Below are 19,041 nucleotides of genomic sequence, written 5' to 3' on the forward strand. Positions count from 1 at the left end.
GGTGATGAAGGTTCAGTGGGTGATGACCTGTTCCAGTGGGTGATGAAGTGTTAGGAAAGTGAAGTTGATGAAAGAAAGAGAGGGTGATGAAGTGTCAGTGTGATGAACAGTGGGATGATGGTGATGAAGTGTTCAGGGTGATGAAGGGTTCCAGTGGGTGATGAAGTAGTGGATGAAGTGTCAGTGGGAGATGAAGGGGGATGAATGTTCCAGTGGGTGATGAACAGTGGGTGATGAAGGTAGGGGAGAGAATGCCGGAGAATCAGTGGGGATGAAGTTCAGTGGGTGATGAATCATGGGGATGACAGGGGAGAATAGTGGGATAAGTTCAAGTGGGGATGAAGTGTTAGTGGGTGATGAAGTGTTCAGTGGGTGATGAAGTGCTCAGTGGGTGATGAAGTGTTCCAGTGGGTGATGACTGCCCAGTGGGTGATGAAGGTCAGTGGGGGATGAAGTCAGGGGGATGATCAGTGGGTGATGAAGGTTGTGGGTGATGAAAGGTTCAGGGGTGATGAAGTGTTCCAGTGGGTGATGAAGTGCTCCAGTGGGTGATGAAGTGTTGCAGTGGGGGATGAATGTTAGTGGGTGATGAAGTGTTCAGTGGGGGATGAAGTGTTCCAGTGGGTGATGAATGTTCAGTGGGTGATGAAGTGTTAGTGGGTGATGAAGTGTTAGTGGGTGATGAAGGTAGGGGTGGTGAATCAGTGGGTGATGAAAGGTTCAGTGGGTGATGAAGTTCAGTGGGTGATGAAGTGTCCAGTGGGTGATGAATAGTGGGGATGAAGTGTTCCAGTGGGTGATGAAGTTCCAGTGGGTGATGAAGTGTTCAGTGGGTGATGAAGTGCTCAGTGGGTGATGAAGTGTTCCAGGGGTGATGAAGGTTCAGTGGGTGATGAAGTGTTCAGTGGGGATGAAGGGTCCAGTGGGGATGAAGTGTTCAGTGGGTGATGAATTCAGTGGGGATGAAGGCCAGTGGGGATGAAGTGTTAGTGGGGATGAAGGTCAGTGGGTGATGAAGTGTTCCAGTGGGGATGAAGGCCAGGGTGATGAAGTGTTTCAGTGGGTGATGACGCGTTCCAGTGGGGATGAAGTGTCAGTGGGTGATGAAGTGTCAGTGGGGATGAAGTGTTCAGTGGGTGATGAAGTGTTCAGTGGGTGATGAAGTGTTAGTGGGTGATGAAGTGTCCAGTGGGTGATGAGTCAGTGGGGATGAAGTGTTAGGGTGATGAAGTTTCCAGTGGGTGATGAAGCGTTAGTGGGTGATGAAGCGTTCAGTGGGTGATGAAGTGTTCAGTGGGATGAAGTGTTCAGTGGGGATGAAGGCAGTGGGTGATGAAGTTCCAGTGGGTGATGAAGTGTTCCAGTGGGTGATGAAGTGTTCCAGTGGGGATGAAGTGTTCAGTGGGGGATGAAGCTTCCAGTGGGGAGAAGTGTTGTGGGTGATGAAGTGTTCAGGGGGAGAATTCCAGTGGGTGAGAAGGCCAGGGTGAGAAAGTGGGTGATGAATGTTAGTGGGTGATGAAGGTTCCAGTGGGTGATGAAGTGTTCCAGTGGGTGATGAAGTGTTCCAGTGGGTGATGAAGTGTTCAGTGGGTGATGAAGTGTTAGTGGGTGATGAAGTGTTCAGTGGGTGATGAATGTTCAGTGGGTGATGAAGTGTTCAGTGGGTGATGAAGGTTCAGGGGGATGAAGTGTTCCAGTGGGGATGAAGTGTTCAGTGGGTGATGAAGTGTCCAGTGGGTGATGAAGTGCCAGTGGTGATGAAGGAGGGGGAGAAGTTTCAGTGGGGATGAAGTGTTCCAGGGGTGATGAAGTGCCAGTGGGGATGAAGGTTCCAGTGGGTGATGAACGTTCCAGTGGGTGATGAAGTGTTCCAGTGGGTGATGAAGTTCCAGTGGGGATGAAGTGTTCCAGTGGGTGATGAAGGTTCAGTGGGTGATGAAGTGTTCAGTGGGTGATGAAGTGTTCAGTGGGTGATGAAGTGTTCCAGTGGGTGATGAAGTGTTCAGTGGGTGATGAAGTGTTCCAGTGGTGATGAATGTTCCAGTGGGTGATGAAGTGTTCAGTGGGTGATGAAGTGTTCCAGTGGGTGATGAATGTTCCGAGTGGGTGATGAAGTGTTTCAGTGGGTGATGAATTGTTCCAGTGGGTGATGAAGTGTTCCAGTGGGTGATGAAGTGTTCCAGTGGGTGATGAAGTGTTCCAGTGGGTGATGAAGTGTTCCAGTGGGTGATGAAGTGTTCCAGTGGGTGATGAGTTCAGTGGGTGATGAATGTTCAGTGGGTGATGAAGTGTTCCAGTGGGTGAGAAGTGTTCAGTGGGTGATGAATGTTCAGTGGGGATGAAGTTCCAGTGGGGATGAAGTGTTCAGTGGGGATGAAGTGTTCCAGTGGGTGATGAAGTGTTCAGTGGGGATGAAGTGTTCAGTGGGTGATGAAGTGTTCCAGTGGGTGATGAAGTGTTCCAGTGGGTGATGAAGTGTTTCAGTGGGTGATGAAGTGTTCCAGTGGGTGATGAAGTGTTTCAGTGGGTGATGACTCGTTCCAGTGGGTGATGAAGTGTTTCAGTGGGTGATGAATTGTTCCAGTGGGTGATGAAGGTTCAGTGGGTGATGAAGTGTTCAGGGGGATGATCAGTGGGGTGATGAAGTGTTTCAGTGGGTGATGAATTGTTCCAGTGGGTGATGAAGTGTTCCAGTGGGTGATGAAGTGTTCCAGTGGGTGATGAAGTGTTCCAGTGGGTGATGAAGTGTTCCAGTGGGTGATGACTCGTTCCAGTGGGTGATGAAGTGTTCCAGTGGGTGATGAAGTGTTCCAGTGGGTGATGAAGTGTTCCAGTGGGTGATGAAGTGTTCCAGTGGGTGATGAAGTGTTCCAGTGGGTGATGAAGTGTTCCAGTGGGTGATGAAGTGCTCCAGTGGGTGATGAAGTGTTCCAGTGGGTGATGAAGTGTTCCAGTGGGTGATGAAGTGTTCCAGTGGGTGATGAAGTGTTCAGTGGGTGATGAAGCGTTCAGTGGGTGATGAAGTGTTCCAGTGGGTGATGAAGGTTCAGTGGGTGATGAAGGTTCAGTGGGGATGAAGTGTTCCAGTGGGGATGATTTCAGTGGGTGATGAAGGTTCAGTGGGTGATGAAGCGTTCCAGGGGTGATGAAGTGTTTCAGTGGGTGATGAAGTGTTCAGTGGGTGATGAAGTGTTCCAGTGGGTGATGAAGTGTTCCAGTGGGTGATGAAAGTTCCAGTGGGTGATGAAGTGTTCAGTGGGTGATGAAGTGTTCCAGTGGGTGATGAAGTGTTCCAGTGGGTGATGAAGTGTTTCAGTGGTGATGAATGTTCCAGTGGGTGATGAATGTTCCAGTGGGTGATGAAGGGTTCCAGTGGGTGATGAAGTGTTCAGTGGGTGATGAAGTGTTCCAGTGGGTGATGAAGCGTTCCAGTGGGTGATGAAAGTGTTCAGTGGGTGATGAAGTGTTCAGTGGGTGATGAAGTGTTCCAGTGGGTGATGAAGCGTTCCAGTGGGTGAGAAGTTCAGTGGGTGATGAAGTGTTCCAGTGGGTGATGACCCAGTGGGTGATGAAGTGTTCCAGTGGGTGATGAAGTGTTCCAGTGGGTGATGAAGTGTTCAGTGGGTGATGAAGCGTCCAGTGGGTGATGAAGTGTTCCAGTGGGTGATGAACTCAGTGGGTGATGAAGGTTAGTGGGTGATGAAGTGTTCCAGTGGGTGATGAAGTGTTCAGTGGGTGATGAAGTGTTTCAGTGGGTGATGAAGGTTCCAGTGGGTGATGAAGTGTTCCAGTGGGTGATGAAGTGTTCCAGTGGGTGATGAAGTGTTCAGTGGGTGAGAAGTGTCCAGTGGGGATGAAGTGTTAGTGGGATGAAGTCAGTGGGGAGAGTTCCAGTGGGTGATGAAGGTTCAGTGGGTGAGAATCAGTGGGTGATGAAGTGGTTCAGTGGGTGATGAAGTGTTCAGTGGGTGATGAAGTGTTCAGGGGTGATGAAGGTTCCAGTGGGTGATGAAGTGTCCAGTGGGTGATGAAGGCAGTGGGGATGAAGGTTAGTGGGGATGAATGCCAGTGGGATGAATTTCCAGGGGTGATGAATGTTCAGTGGGTGATGAACGTCCAGTGGGTGATGAAGTGTTCCAGTGGGTGATGAAGTGTTTCAGTGGGTGATGAAGTGTTCCAGTGGGTGATGAAGTGTTTCAGTGGGTGATGAAGTGTTCCAGTGGGTGATGAAGTGTTTCAGTGGGTGATGAAGTGTTCCAGTGGGTGATGAAGTGTTCAGTGGGTGATGAAGTGTTCCAGTGGGTGATGAAGTGTTCAGTGGGTGATGAAGTGTTCCAGTGGGTGATGAAGCGTTCCAGTGGGTGATGAAGTGTTTCCAGTGGGTGATGAACGTTCCAGTGGGGTGATGAAGTGTTTCAGGGGTGAGAAGTTCAGTGGGTGATGAAGTGATCAGTGGGTGATGAAGTGTTCAGGGGGATGAAGTGTTCAGTGGGTGATGAAGTGTTCCAGGGGTGATGACTCGTCCAGTGGGTGATGAAGTGTTCCAGTGGGTGATGAAGGTCCAGTGGGGATGAAGCGTCCAGTGGGTGATGAAGTGTTCCAGTGGGTGATGAAGCGTTCCAGTGGGTGAGAAGTGTTTCAGTGGGTGATGAAGTGTTCCAGTGGGTGATGAAGTGTTCCAGTGGGTGATGAAGTGTCAGTGGGGATGAAGGTTCCAGTGGGTGATGAAGGTTCCAGTGGGTGATGAAGGTTCCAGTGGGTGATGAAGTGATCCAGTGGGTGATGAAGGTTCAGTGGGTGATGAATGTTAGTGGGTGATGAAGTGTTCAGTGGGTGATGAAGTTCCAGGGGGTGATGAAGTGTTCAGTGGGGATGAAGTGTTCAGTGGGTGATGAAGTGTTCCAGTGGGTGATGAAGTGTTCCAGTGGGGATGAAGTGTTCCAGTGGGTGATGAAGTGTTCAGTGGGTGATGAAGCGTTCCAGTGGGTGATGAAGGTCCAGTGGGTGATGAAGTGTTCCAGTGGGTGATGAAGTGTTCCAGTGGGTGATGAAGCGTTCCAGTGGGTGATGAAGTGTTCCAGTGGGTGATGAAGTGTTCCAGTGGGTGATGAATCGTTCCAGTGGGTGATGAAGTGTTCCAGTGGGTGATGAAGTGTTCCAGTGGGTGATGAAGTGTTCCAGTGGGTGGTGAAGTGTTCCAGTGGGTGATGAAGTGCTCCAGTGGGTGATGAAGTGTTCCAGTGGGTGATGAAGTGTTCCAGTGGGTGATGAAGTGTTCCAGTGGGTGATGACTCGTTCCAGTGGGTGATGAAGTGTTCCAGTGGGTGATGAAGTGTTCCAGTGGGTGATGAATCGTTCCAGTGGGTGATGAAGTGTTCAGTGGGGATGAAGGCAGTGGGGATGAAGTGTCAGTGGGTGATGAAGTTCAGTGGGTGATGAAGTGTTCCAGTGGGTGATGAAGTGTTCCAGTGGGTGATGAAGTGTTCCAGTGGGTGATGAAGTGTTCCAGTGGGTGATGAAGTGTTCCAGTGGGTGATGAAGTGTTCCAGTGGGTGATGAAGTGTTTAGTGGATGAATCCAGGGTGATGAAGTGTCCAGTGGGTGAGAATGTTCCAGGGGGATGAAGGTTCAGTGGGTGAGAAGGTTCCAGTGGGGATGAAGGTTCCAGTGGGTGATGAAGTGTTCCAGTGGGTGATGAAGCGTCCAGTGGGTGATGAAGTGTTCAGTGGGTGATGAATGTTCCAGTGGGTGATGAAGTGTTCCAGTGGGTGATGAAGTGTTTCCAGTGGGTGATGAAGTGTTCCAGTGGGGATGAAGTGTTCCAGTGGGTGATGAAGCGTTCCAGTGGGTGATGAAGGTCCAGTGGGTGATGAAGTGTTCCAGTGGGTGATGAAGTGTTCGAGTGGGTGATGAAGTGTTCCAGTGGGTGATGAAGTGTTCCAGTGGGTGATGAAGTGTTCCAGTGGGTGATGAAGTGTTTCAGTGGGTGATGAAGTGTTCCAGTGGGTGATGAAGTGTTCCAGTGGGTGATGAAGTGTTCCAGTGGGTGATGAAGTGTTCCAGTGGGTGATGAAGTGTTTCAGTGGGTGATGAAGTGTTCCAGTGGGTGATGAAGTGTTTCAGTGGGTGATGACTCGTTCCAGTGGGGGATGAAGTGTTTCAGTGGGTGATGAATTGTTCCAGTGGGTGATGAAGTGTTCCAGTGGGTGATGAATTGTTCCAGTGGGTGATGAAGTGTTCCAGTGGGTGATGACTCGTTCAGTGGTGATGAAGGGTCCAGTGGGTGATGAAGTGTTCAGTGGGGAGAAGGGTTCCAGGGGGATGAAGGCCAGTGGGTGATGAAGGTCAGTGGGGATGAAGTGTTCAGTGGGTGATGAAGTTTCCAGTGGGTGATGAATGTTCCAGTGGGTGATGAAGTGTTCCAGTGGGTGATGAAGTGTTCCAGTGGGTGATGAAGTGTTCCAGTGGGTGATGAAGTGTTCCAGTGGGTGATGAAGTGTTCCAGTGGGTGAGGAAGTGTTACAGTGGGTGATGACTCGTTCCAGTGGGTGATGAAGTGTTCCAGTGGGTGATGACTCGTTCCAGTGGGTGATGAAGTGTTTCAGTGGGTGATGAATTGTTCCAGTGGTTGATGAAGTGTTCCAGTGGGTGATGAAGTGTTCCAGTGGGTGATGAAATGTTCCAGTGGGTGATGAAGTGTTCCAGTGGGTGATGAAGTGTTCCAGTGGGTGATGACGCGCTCAGTGGGTGATGAAGTGTTCAGTGGGTGATGAAGTGTTCAGTGGGTGATGAAGTGTTCCAGTGGGTGATGAAGTGTTCCAGTGGGTGATGAAGTGTTCCAGTGGGTGATGAAGTGTTCCAGTGGGTGATGAGTTAGTGGGTGATGAAGTGTTCCAGTGGGGATGAATGTTCAGTGGGGATGAAGTGTTCCAGTGGGTGATGAAGTGTTCCAGTGGGTGATGAAGTGTTCCAGTGGGTGATGAAGTGTTCCAGTGGGTGATGACTCGGTCCAGTGGGTGATGAAGTGTTCCAGTGGGTGATGAAGTGTTCCAGTGGGTGATGAAGTGTCAGTGGGTGATGAAGGTTCCAGTGGGTGATGAAGTGTTCCAGTGGGGATGAATCGCTCCAGTGGGGATGAAGTGTCCAGTGGGTGATGAAGTCAGTGGGTGATGAAGCGTCCAGTGGGTGATGAAGTGTTCAGTGGGTGATGAAGTGTTCCAGTGGGTGATGAAGTGTTCCAGTGGGTGATGAAGTGTTCCAGTGGGTGATGAAGTGTTCCAGTGGGTGATGAAGTGTTCAGTGGGTGATGAAGTGTCCAGTGGGTGATGAAGTGTTCAGTGGGTGATGAAGTGTTCCAGTGGGTGATGAAGTGTTCCAGTGGGTGATGACTCGTTCCAGTGGGTGATGAAGTGTTTCAGTGGGTGATGAAGTGTTCCAGTGGGTGATGAAGTGTTCCAGTGGGTGATGAAGTGTTCCAGTGGGTGATGAAGTGTTCCAGTGGGTGATGAAGTGTTCCAGTGGGTGATGAAGTGTTCAGTGGTGATGAAGTGTTCCAGTGGGTGATGAAGTGTTCAGGGGTGATGAAGTGTTCAGTGGGTGATGAAGTGTTCCAGTGGGTGATGAAGTGTTCCAGTGGGTGATGAAGTGTTCCAGTGGGTGATGAAGCGTTCCAGTGGGTGATGAAGTGTTCCAGTGGGTGATGAAGTGTTCCAGTGGGTGATGAAGCGTTCCAGTGGGTGATGAAGTGTTTCAGTGGGTGATGAAGTGTTCCAGTGGGTGATGAAGTGTTCCAGTGGGTGATGAAGTGTTCCAGTGGGTGATGAAGTGTTCCAGTGGGTGATGGAAGTGTTCAGTGGGTGATGAAGGTTCCAGTGGGTGATGAAGCGTTCCAGTGGGTGATGACCGTTCCAGTGGGGGATGAAGTGTTTCAGAGGGTGATGAAGTGTTCAGTGGGTGATGAAGTGTCCAGTGGGTGATGAAGTTCCAGTGGGTGATGAAGTGTTCAGTGGGTGAGAAGTGTTCAGGTGGGTGATGACCCGCTCCAGTGGGTGATGAAGTGTTCCAGTGGGTGATGAAGTGTTCAGTGGGTGATGAAGTGTTAGTGGGTGATGAAGTGTTTCAGTGGGTGATGAAGTGTTAGTGGGTGATGAAGGTTTCAGTGGGTGATGAAGTGTTCAGTGGGTGATGAAGTGTTCAGTGGGTGAAAGGTTCCAGTGGGTGATGAAGTGTTCCAGTGGGTGATGAAGTGTTCAGTGGGTGATGAAGTGTTCCAGTGGGTGATGAAGGTTCCAGTGGGTGATGAAGTGTTCAGTGGGTGATGAAGTTCAGTGGGTGATGAAGTGTTCCAGTGGGTGATGAACGTCCAGTGGGTGATGAAGTGTTCAGGGGGTGATGAAGTGTTCCAGTGGGTGATGAAGTGTAGTGGGTGATGAAGTATTCAGTGGGGATGAAGTGTTCCAGTGGGTGATGAAGTGTTCCAGTGGGTGATGAAGTGTTCCAGTGGGGAGAAGTGTTCAGTGGGGATGAAGTGCTCCAGTGGGTGATGAAGTGTTCCAGTTGATGAAACCGTTCAGTGGGTGATGAAGCGTTCCAGTGGGTGATGAAGTTTCAGTGGGTGATGAAAGTGGGGATGAAAGTGGAAAGTGGGGATGAAGTTCCAGTGGGTGATGAAGTGTTCCAGTGGGTGATGAAGTGTTCCAGTGGGTGATGAAGTGCTCCAGTGGGTGATGAAGTGTTCCAGTGGGTGATGAAGTGTTCCAGTGGGTGATGAAGTGTTCCAGTGGGTGATAAAGGTTAGGGGTGAGACCTCAGTGGTGATGAAGTGTTTCAGTGGGTGATGAATTGTTCCAGTGGGTGATGAAGTGTTCCAGTGGGTGATGAATTGTTCCAGTGGGTGATGAAGTGTTCCAGTGGGTGATGAAGTGTTCCAGTGGGTGATGAAGTGTTCCAGTGGGTGATGAAGTGTTCCAGTGGGTGATGAAGTGTTCCAGTGGGTGATGAAGTGTTCCAGTGGGTGATGAAGTGTTCCAGTGGGTGATGAAGTGTTCCAGTGGGTGATGAAGTGTTCCAGTGGGTGATGAAGTGTTCCAGTGGGTGATGACTCGTTCCAGTGGGTGATGAAGTGTTCCAGTGGGTGATGAATCGTTCCAGTGGGTGATGAAGTGTTTCAGTGGGTGATGAAGTGTTCCAGTGGGTGATGAAGTGTTCCAGTGGGTGATGAAGTGTTCCAGTGGGTGATGAAGTGTTCCAGTGGGTGATGAATTGTTCCAGTGGGTGATGAAGTGTTCCAGTGGGTGATGAAGTGTTCCAGTGGGTGATGAAGTGTTCCAGTGGGTGATGAAGCGTTCCAGTGGGTGATGAATGTAGTGGGTGATGAATGTTCCAGTGGTGATGAAGTGTTCAGTGGGTGATGAAGTGTTCCAGTGGGTGATGAAGTGTTCCAGTGGGTGATGAAGTGTTCCAGTGGGTGATGAAGTGTTCCAGTGGGTGATGAAGTGTTCCAGTGGGTGATGAAGTGTTCCAGTGGGTGATGAAGTGTTCTATCCTTCCATCTATGTAACGGACAGGTTATGGACAGGTGAGTCAGGTGGCAGGAGGGGTGTCGTGCATGATACTCCATCCTGGATATGAGGGAGTTTGCCTCAATGCATGGGTTCTGGAGGTTGAGTTCAATAACTACAGGCGGATGTATGTTGAGATGCCGGAGGAAGCTTTGAATAGGTCAGTAGCCTACAGGGTAATATGAGAAGAATGCAATTGCTGAATATGTAGATATTTAAACTAATTGTTTTGATAACTTTAAATGTAGTAATAAGCATGTAGAATAAACAACCCCTTTAATAATACATAGAAGCAGTGTTTGCTAATATAACAATGTGAATATATTATTCCACCGATAGATATGTATAGATTTTGTTGATAGTAATGGGAAACATACAGAGTGGTATACTCCTGTCGGGTAATGGGTTACCTTGGTAACATTCAGAGGGTCATACCTCCTGTCTGGTGGTAATGGGGCTTTACTGGTAACATTCAGAGTGGTAATTCCTGTCTGGCGGCAATGGGGTGACCTTGGTAACATGTCAGAGTGGTATATGTGGGGCAATGGGGTTACCTTGGAACATAGAGTGGTATACCTGTGGTAATGGGGTTACTCTTGGTAACATGTCAGAGGGGTCATACCCCCTCGGTGGTAATGGGGTTACGGTAACATGTAGAGTGGTATATTCCTGTCGGTGGTAATGGGGTTACTCTTGGTAACATGTCAGAGTGGTATACCTCCCTGTCTGGTGGTAATGGGGTTACCTGGTAACATGTAGAGTGGTATACTTGTTGGTGGTAATGGGGTTACTTGGTAACATGTAGAGTGGTATACGTTGTGGTAATGGGGTTACCTTGGTAACATGTCAGAGTGGTCATACCCTCCCGTCTGGTGGTAATGGGGTTACCTGGTAAATGTAGAGTGGTAACAATTCCCGTCGAGGTGGTAATGGGGTTACCTTGGTAACATGTAGAGTGGTACACCTTCGTGGTGGTAAAGGGTTACCTTGGTAAATGTCAGGAGTGGTAATACCTTCCTGTCTGGTGGTAATGGGGTTACCTTGGTAACATGTCAGAGTGGTCAGCACATTCCCGTCAGGTGGTAATGGGGTTACCTTGGTAAATGTCAGAGTGGTATACCCCGAGGGTGGTAATGGGGTTACTTGGTAAATGTAGAGTGGTAACCTTCCGTTGGTGGTAATGGGGTTATCTTGAATATGTGAGAGTGGTCATATCCGTCTGTGGAATGGGGTTACTTGGTAAATGTCAGAGTGGTCACACATCTCCCGTCTGGTGGTAATGGGGTTACCTTTGGTAACATGTCAGAGTGGTATACCTTCTGTCTGCGGTAACGGGGTTACCCTGGTAGACATGTAGTGATACCCCCCGTCTGGGGGTAATGGGGTTACCTTGGTAAAGAGAGGACCCTGTGTGGTGGTAATGGGGTTACCTTGGTAATATGTCAGAGTGGTCACACCTTCCTGTCGGTGGTGAATGGGGTTACCGAGGTAACATGTCAGAGATGGTATACCCTGTGGGGGTAACGGGGTACTGGTAAAGGTAGAGTGAGAACACCGTTGGTGGTAATGGGGTTACCTTGGTAACATGTCAGAGTGGTATACTTCCTGTCTGGGGGTGAATGGGGTTACCTTGGTAACATGTCAGAGTGGTCACACCTTCCTGTCTGGGAAGGGGTTATCTTGGTAACATGTAGAGTGGTAACTGGCGGTAATGGGGTTACCTTGGTAACATGTAGACTGGTCATACCTTCCTGTCTGGTGGTAATGGGGTAGGTAAATAGAGTGGTATACTTCCTGTCTGGTGGTAATGGGGTTACCTTGGTAACATGTCAGAGTGGTATACCTTCCTGTGGTGGTAATGGGGTTACCTTGGTAAATGTCAGAGGGTAACTGTGTGGGGCCGTGAAAACAATAGTAGTTCTGATAATGGTGCAGAATCCACATGGTTTCTCCCTCCCCATATTGACTAATGTCATTCAATAATAAAATACAATAAAAGTAAAAGTTGTGTAGTAACATTTTTATGTGAGTGCAGGCCCTCTCCATCTCAGAGACATCAGTATCAAGCCTGTCTGTCAGTGCCAGGTCTCTCTCCATTCAGAGACACTCAGATCAAGCCGTCTGTCAGAGTGGCAGGTCCATTAGAGACACTCAGTATCAAGCCGTTGTAGTGCCAGGCCCCCATTCAGAGACATCAGTTATCAAGCCTTCTGTAGTGCCAGTCTCTTCATTCAGAGACATCAGTATCAAGCCTGTCTGTCAGTAATTTATTAGAGACATCAATCAAGCTGTGTAGTGCAGGTCTTCTGCATGTTGTCAGTGCCAGGTCTTCCATTCAGAGACATCAGTATCAAGCCTGTCGTAGGAGTGCCAGGTCTCCACTCAGAGACAGTATCATGTAGTACCAGGTCTCTCATTCAGAGACATCAGAAGACATTAATGAACACAAACAGGATAGTGAAGATTGAAAGGAGATGAAACCACCAATTGTACACTCCCCCATCAAACTAATAATGCTGGCACGGATACAGAGCAGATACTGGGTACCTTGCTAGCTACAAACTTGGGGAAGCCTGGCTCAGGTTGATCCATAAACCTGCTCTATAAAGGTATGTTCCAGCTGAATACAGCTCAGCAACGAGCAACTCCAAAGGACTGATACAGCCCACTCTTGGAAGTACAAACTCAGTTTAAATGCAATACAAATAACTACAGCATTCCTGCCCTTCCCAACACTATATCCTCATAGAACGTAAAGGGGTAAATGTCAGCATGAAGTAGGAGGGTACTCTATTAAATCTCCTCTACTAGGAGGGTATCTATTAGAGAGTACTCTATTAAAAATCCTCTACTAGGAGATATAGAGAGATTAAAAACCCAAGGAGGTATTATTAGAGAACACTTATAAAACCCTACTAGGAGGGTATCATTAGAGAGTACCTATTAAAAACTAGGATGGGTATTATTAGAGAGTATTATTAAATGATAAATCTCCCACTAGAGGTAATTAGAAGAATTAAAACCACGGTATCTATTAGAGAGTATCTATCAAAACTCCTCTACTAGAGGGAGGATCTATTAAAATCCAAAGGACAAAGCACAATAAAGAGAGAATAAAAATAGGAATTATTGAGAAGATATTAAAACCCTCTACTAGGAGGGTATCTATTAGAGAGTACTCTATTAAAAACTCTACTAGGAGGGTATCTATTAGAGAGTACTCTATTAAAACTCCTCTACTAGGAGGGTATCTATTAGAGAGTACTCTATTAAAACTCCTCTACTAGGAGGGTATCTATTAGAGAGTACTCTATTAAAACTCCTCTACTAGGAGGGTATCTATTAGAGAGTACTCATTAAAACTCCTCTACTAGGAGGGTATCTATTAGAGAGTACTCTATTAAAACTCCTCTACTAGGAGGGTATCTATTAGAGAGTACTCTATTAAAAACTCCTCTACTAGGAGGGTATCTATTAGAGAGTACTCTATTAAAAACTCCTCTACTAGGAGGATACTCTATTAAAACTCCTCTACTAGGAGGGTATCTATTAGAGAGTACTCTATTAAAACTCCTCTACTAGGAGGGTATCTATTAGAGAGTACTCTATTAAATCTCCTCTACTAGGAGGGTATCTATTAGAGAGTACTCTATTAAAACTCCTCTACTAGGAGGGTATCTATTAGAGAGTACTCTATTAAAACTCCTCTACTAGGAGGGTATCTATTAGAGAGTACTCTATTAAAACTCCTCTACTAGGAGGGTATCTATTAGAGAGTACTCTATTAAAACTCCTCACAGAGAGTACTTATTAAAACTCCCTACTAGGAGGGTATCTATTAGAGAGTACTCTATTAAAACTCCTCTACTGGAGGGTATCTATTAGAGAGTACTCTATTAAAACTCCCCTACTAGGAGGGTATCTATTAGAGAGTACTCTATTAAATATCCTCTACTAGGAGGGTACTCTATTAAAACTCCCTCTACTAGGAGGGTATCTATTAGAGAGTACTCTATTAAAACTCCTCTACTAGGAGAGTACTCTATTAAAACTCCTCTACTAGGAGGGTATCTATTAGAGAGTACTCTATTAAAACTCCCCTACTAGGAGGGTATCTATTAGAGAGTACTCTTATTAAAACTCCTCTACTAGGAGGGTATCTATTAGAGAGTACTCTATTAAAACTCCTCTACTAGGAGGGTACTCTATTAAAACTCCTCTACTAGGAGGGTATCTATTAGAGAGTACTCTATTAAAACTCCTCTACTAGGAGGGTATCTATTAGAGAGTACTCTATTAAAACTCCTCTACTAGGAGGGTATCTATTAGAGAGTACTCTATTAAAACTCCTCTACTAGGAGGGTATCTATTAGAGAGTACTCTATTAAAACTCCCTCTACTAGGAGGGTATCTATTAGAGAGTACTCTATTAAAACTCCTCTACTAGGAGGGTATCTATTAGAGAGTACTCTATTAAAACTCCTCTACTAGGAGGGTATCTATTAGAGAGTACTCTATTAAAACTCCTCTACTAGGAGGGTATCTATTAGAGAGTACTCTATTAAAACTCCTCTACTAGGAGGGTATCTATTAGAGAGTACTCTAATTAAAACTCCTCTACTAGGAGAGTACTCTATTAAAACTCCTCTACTAGGAGGGTATCTATTAGAGAGTACTCTATTAAAACTCCTCTACTAGGAGGGTATCTATTAGAGAGTACTCTATTAAAACTCCTCTACTAGGAGGGTATCTATTAGAGAGTACTCTATTAAAACTCCTCTACTAGGGGGTATCTATTAGAGAGTACTCTATTAAAACTCCTCTACTAGGAGGGTATCTATTAGAGAGTACTCTATTAAAACTCCTCTACTAGGAGGGTATCTATTAGAGAGTACTCTATTAAAACTCCTCTACTAGGAGGGTATCTATTAGAGAGTACTCTATTAAAACTCCTCTACTAGGAGGGTATCTATTAGAGAGTACTCTATTAAAACTCCTCTACTAGGAGGGTATCTATTAGAGAGTACTCTATTAAAACTCCTCTACTAGGAGGGTATCTATTAGAGAGTACTCTATTAAAACTCCTCTACTAGGAGGGTATCTATTAGAGAGTACTCTATTAAAACTCCTCTACTAGGAGGGTATCTATTAGAGAGTACTCTATTAAAACTCCTCTACTAGGAGGGTATCTATTAGAGAGTACTCTATTAAAACTCCTCTACTAGGAGGGTATCTATTAGAGAGTACTCTATTAAAACTCCTCTACTAGGAGGGTATCTATTAGAGAGTACTCTATTAAAACTCCTCTACTAGGAGGGTACTCTATTAAAACTCCTCTACTAGGAGGGTATCTATTAGAGAGTACTTATTAAAACTCCTCTACTAGGAGGGTATATATTAGAGAGTACTCTATTAAAACTCCTCTACTAGAGGGTATCTATTAGAGAGTACTCTATTAAATATCCTCTACTAGGAGAGTACTCTATTAAAACTCCTCTACTAGGAGGGTATCTATTAGAGAGTACTCTATTAAAACTCCTCTACTAGAGAGAGAGTACTCTATTAAAACTCCCCTACTAGGAGGGTATCTATTAGAGAGTACTCTATTAAAACTCCTCTACTAGGAGGGTATCTATTAGAGAGTACTCTATTAAAACTCCTCTACTAGGAGGGTATCTATTAGAGAGTACTCTATTAAAACTCCTCTACTAGGAGAGTACTCTATTAAAACTCCTCTACTAGGAGGGTATCTATTAGAGAGTACTCTATTAAAACTCCTCTACTAGGAGGGTATCTATTAGAGAGTACTCTATTAAAACTCCTCTACTAGGAGGGTATCTATAGAGAGTACTCTATTAAAACTCCTCTACTAGGAGGGTATCTATTAGAGAGTACTCTATTAAAACTCCTCTACTAGGAGGGTATCTATTAGAGAGTACTCTATTAAAACTCCTCTACTAGGAGGGTATCTATTGAGAGAGTACTCTATTAAAACTCCTCTACTAGGAGGGTATCTATTAGAGAGTACTCTATTAAAACTCCTCTACTAGGAGGGTATCTATTAGAGAGTACTCTATTAAAACTCCTCTACTAGGAGGGTATCTATTAGAGAGTACTCTATTAAAACTCCTCTACTAGGAGGGTACTCTCTTAGAGAGTACTCTATTAAAACGCCTCTACTAGGAGGGTACTCTATTAGAGAGTACTCTATTAAAACTCCTCTACTAGGAGGGTATCTATTAGAGAGTACTCTATTAAAACTCCTCTACTAGGAGGGTATCTATTAGAGAGTACTCTATTAAAACTCCTCTACTAGGAGGGTATCTATTAGAGAGTACTCTATTAAAACTCCTCTACTAGGAGGGTATCTATTAGAGAGTACTCTATTAAAACTCCTCTACTAGGATGGTACTCTATTAGAGGGTACTCTATTAAAACTCCTCTACTAGGAGGGTATCTATTAGAGAGTACTCTATTAAAACTCCTCTACTAGGAGGGTATCTATTAGAGAGTACTCTATTAAAACTCATCTACTAGGAGGGTATCTATTAGAGAGTACTCTATTAAAACTCCTCTACTAGGAGGGTATCTATTAGAGAGTACTCTATTAAAACTCCCCTACTAGGAGGGTATCTATTAGAGAGTACTCTATTAAAACTCCTCTACTAGGAGGGTATCTATTAGAGAGTACTCTATTAAAACTCCCCTACTAGGAGGGTATCTATTAGAGAGTACTCTATTAAATATCCTCTACTAGGAGGGTACTCTATTAAAACTCCTCTACTAGGAGGGTATATATTAGAGAGTACTCTATTAAATATCCTCTACTAGGAGAGTACTCTATTAAAACTCCTCTACTAGGAGGGTATATATTAGAGAGTACTCTATTAAAACTCCCCTACTAGGAGGGTATCTATTAGAGAGTACTCTATTAAAACTCCTCTACTAGGAGGGTATCTATTAGAGAGTACTCTATTAAAACTCCTCTACTAGGAGGGTACTCTATTAAAACTCCCCTACTAGGAGGGTATCTATTAGAGAGTACTCTATTAAAACTCCTCTACTAGGAGGGTATCTATTAGAGAGTACTCTATTAAAACTCCTCTACTAGGAGGGTATCTATTAGAGAGTACTCTATTAAAACTCCTCTACTAGGAGGGTATATATTAGAGAGTACTCTATTAAAACTCCTCTACTAGGAGGGTATCTATTAGAGAGTACTCTATTAAATATCCTCTACTAGGAGGGTACTCTATTAAAACTCCTCTACTAGGAGGGTATCTATTAGAGAGTACTCTATTAAAACTCCTCTACTAGGAGGGTATCTATTAGAGAGTACTCTATTAAAACTCCTCTACTAGGAGGGTATCTATTAGAGAGTACTCTATTAAAACTCCTCTACTAGGAGGGTATCTATTAGAGAGTACTCTATTAAAACTCCTCTACTAGGAGGGTATCTATTAGAGAGTACTCTATTAAAACTCCTCTACTAGGAGGGTATCTATTAGAGAGTACTCTATTAAAACTCCTCTACTAGGAGGGTATCTATTAGAGAGTACTCTATTAAAACTCCTCTACTAGGAGGGTATCTATTAGAGAGTACTCTATTAAAACTCCTCTACTAGGAGGGTATCTATTAGAGAGTACTCTATTAAAACTCCTCTACTAGGAGGTACTCTATTAGAGAGTACTCTATTAAAACTCCTCTACTAGGAGGGTATCTATTAGAGAGTACTCTATTAAAACTCCTCTACTAGGAGGGTATCTATTAGAGAGTACTCTATTAAAACTCCTCTACTAGGAGGGTACTATTAGAGAGTACTCTATTAAAACTCCTCTACTAGGAGGGTATCTATTAGAGAGTACTCTATTAAAACTCCTCTACTAGGAGGGCTACTCTATTAAAACTCCTCTACTAGGAGGGTATCTATTAGAGAGTACTCTATTAAAACTCCTCTACTAGGAGGGTATCTATTAGAGAGTACTCTATTAAAACTCCTCTACTAGGAGGGTATCTATTAGAGAGTACTCTATTAAAACTCCTCTACTAGGAGGGTATCTATTAGAGAGTACTCTATTAAAACTCCTCTACTAGGAGGGTATCTATTAGAGAGTACTCTATTAAAACTCCTCTACTAGGAGGGTATCTATTAGAGAGTACTCTATTAAAACTCCTCTACTAGGAGGGTATCTATTAGAGAGTACTCTATTAAAACTCCCCTACTAGGAGGGTATCTATTAGAGAGTACTCTATTAAATATCCTCTACTAGGAGGGTACTCTATTAAAACTCCTCTACTAGGAGGGTATATATTAGAGAGTACTCTATTAAATATCCTCTACTAGGAGAGTACTCTATTAAAACTCCTCTACTAGGAGGGTATATATTAGAGAGTACTCTATTAAAACTCCCCTACTAGGAGGGTATCTATTAGAGAGTACTCTATTAAAACTCCTCTACTAGGAGGGTATCTATTAGAGAGTACTCTATTAAATCTCCTCTACTAGGAGGGTACTCTATTAAAACTCCCCTACTAGGAGGGTATCTATTAGAGAGTACTCTATTAAAACTCCTCTACTAGGAGGGTATCTATTAGAGAGTACTCTATTAAAACTCCTCTACTAGGAGGGTATCTATTAGAGAGTACTCTATTAAAACTCCTCAACTAGGAGGGTACTCTATTAGAGAGTACTCTATTAAAACTCCTCTACTAGGAGGGTATCTATTAGAGAGTACTCTATTAAAACTCCTCTACTAGGAGGCTACTCTATTAAAACTCCTCTACTAGGAGGGTATCTATTAGAGAGTACTCTATTAAAACTCCTCTACTAGGAGGGTATCTATTAGAGAGTACTCTATTAAAACTCCTCTACTAGGAGGGTATCTATTAGATAGTACTCTATTCAAACTCCTCTACTAGGAGGGTACTCTATTAAAACTCCTCTACTAGGAGGGTACTCTATTAAAACTCCCCTACTAGGAGGGTATCTATTAGAGAGTACTCTATTAAAACTCCTCTACTAGGAGGGTACTCTATTAAAACTCCTCTACTAGGAGGGTATCTATTAGAGAGTACTCTATTAAAACTCCTCTACTAGGAGGGTATCTATTAGAGAGTACTCTATTAAAACTCCTCTACTAGGAGGGTATCTATTAGAGAGTACTCTATTAAAACTCCTCTACTAGGAGGGTATATATTAGAGAGTACTCTATTAAAACTCCCCTACTAGGAGGGTATCTATTAGAGCAGGGTTCTTCAATTCCGGTCCTGGAGGGCCGAAACACCTCTGTTTTTCATCCTCTCCTTCTAATCAGGGGCTAATTCAGACCTGGGACTCCAGGTGAGTGCAATTAACTACCAGGTAGAAATAAAAAACAGAAGTGTTTCGGCCCTCCAGGACCGGAATTGAAGAACCCTGTATTAGAGAGTACTCTATTAAAACTCCTCTACTAGGAGGGTATCTATTAGAGAGTACTC

The sequence above is a fragment of the Coregonus clupeaformis genome, chromosome 10, assembly GCF_020615455.1.
Source record: "Coregonus clupeaformis isolate EN_2021a chromosome 10, ASM2061545v1, whole genome shotgun sequence".
NCBI classification, from domain to species: domain Eukaryota; kingdom Metazoa; phylum Chordata; class Actinopteri; order Salmoniformes; family Salmonidae; genus Coregonus; species Coregonus clupeaformis.